This window comes from Podarcis melisellensis, assembly GCF_964234715.1.
Source record: "Podarcis melisellensis genome assembly, chromosome: 7".
Lineage (NCBI taxonomy): Eukaryota > Metazoa > Chordata > Lepidosauria > Squamata > Lacertidae > Podarcis > Podarcis melisellensis.
In genome coordinates, this window is record NC_138539.1 from 88206733 (window position 1) to 88208766 (window position 2034).

Sequence of the window (2034 nt, forward strand, 5' to 3'; positions counted from 1 at the left end):
CGGCGGCGGCGGCCTCGGCCTTCCCCGGCCCCCCGCGCGCGTGCGCGCCCCGACTCCCGCCCCTTCAGGCAAGCGGCTGCCCCGGCCGCATCACCCGCACGGAGTTCTTTTATGACGCCTGCAGCGTCGGAGGTCAACGGGATTCCTCCGCTGCGCGGAGCCCAGCGGCGCATGCGCCCTTTCACTCGGGTGGGCCAGGAGTAATGCGGGCGGGAAACGGCGTGACAGGGCGGACGGGAGGAGGCGGCGGAAGCGGGAGCTGGGCGGCGCGGGGAGGAGAGACAAGGAGCAGGTCGGCAGGCGGGGATTCCTCCCTTGGGAGGCGCTCAGCCGGCGAAGTTTCACGCTGTTATCGCGAGAAGAGCTTCCCGGAAGTGGGCTGCCGGAAGGACGTGGAGGAGGAGGCGGCGGCGGGGGAAGAGCATCCGGGGTCGCCGCCTGGAAGGGCCTTCCTCTCCGGGCTCGCTGGCGCTTGTGGGACCCCCCCTCCCCTGCCCACCTAAAATCCCTTAGGGCGCTGGTGTCCAAACATTTTCCAAAGAGGGCCAGATTTGATGAAGTGGCGGGCCAACCAAAGTTGTTGAGGTTTTTTTAGGATTTTACCTCAGGAAATAAACTGTCACAGGGACCGGATTAAGCCCCCGAAACAGACTCTGGAGATGCCTAGGGAAAACCTCTTTGTTTAAAAATAAAAGGAGTGGAGCGGACGGTGAACCGGATTAACTACACCCAATTGTAGAATGAGCTATTTTTGAATGAGCTATTATTAGGAGGAAGGCGCTATTGCAAGTGTATTTCAGCCTCTCCACCTGCTCACGTATCATTGGCACTTGCAAAGCTGCGCTTTCTTTTGCTTCATTGAAAACGGATATGATGATGACCCTTAAGTAGTGGTTTTTGAACTTTAAATTATTGTCTTGTGTAATTTGGGCTGTCTTCAAGAGTTTTCCAAGAACGAAGATGCCAGACACCATTTTTAAGCATCGCTTTGTTCAGCCAGTTCAGCACAGTCAATGTGCACACTGGGCTTATATTTGGTGATTTGTTGACATTCAAGGCAGTTAATCCATTGCAATATGCTTCACAGCTTTTTTGATCCCCTCATGAACAGATATGAGTGTCAAGTTCTCAGATTTGAAATCTCTGTGCACACGCCAGCTCTTCTTCAGGTATCTCAGTGCAGAAGATGAGCTGGTATTTAAAGTTGAAACAAACATTCAAAATTAGAATTCTAACCATTTCATTATATCTTATTCTTTAATGGTGATGTTATGCACTAATAGGATATATGTCAGGGTTGGACTATCAGCCTTTCTCAGCCTTGGGTCCCCAGATGTTTTTGGCCTACAACTCCCATGATCCCTAGCTCACAGGACCAGTGGTCAGGGATGATGGGAGTTGTAGGCCAAAAACATCTGGGGACCCAAGGCTGAGAAAGGCTGGTCCCTTCCATCTCTACAGTTCTGTGATATAGCATTGCAATCTATAGAACCGTTTCTTTAGAGTGAGAGCAGTTCCTGAAAAAAAAAGTACCTGGAAGTAAAGGACTTTTGAGAGCGAGACAGTTTTTAAAAAGCTAAATAAAAAATCCTCATGAATGTGTTTCATAGGTTGCTGAATCCTAGGATCTAGTTAAGGTAGTTGCCATTGCACTGGCACAAGCAGCATTACTGGTACTTTCATTATCAGAGCTGATATGCCTCTGAAGTTGAACACCAGTTATGCTGTATGAACACAATAGCCCCACTGTTGGCCACTATAGAAAATAGGACACTAAGCTAGATAAGCGTTTGGTCTAATCCTGCATGGCTCGTTTTACGTTTTCATTGTATGTTCAGTTAGAAGCAACACAGGTAGACCTGGTAGATAATTCTCTCAAGCGCTGAGAGATAGATGCTCAATCTTGGAATGTCAGAATCAGAGGTGCTCTAAGAGTACTTTATTAGTATGAACAAAAAAAAATCTTTTTTTCTTCTTTTTTTTCTGTTTATGTTTTGACTATGGCAGACCAACACGGCTATCTATCTGTAACTG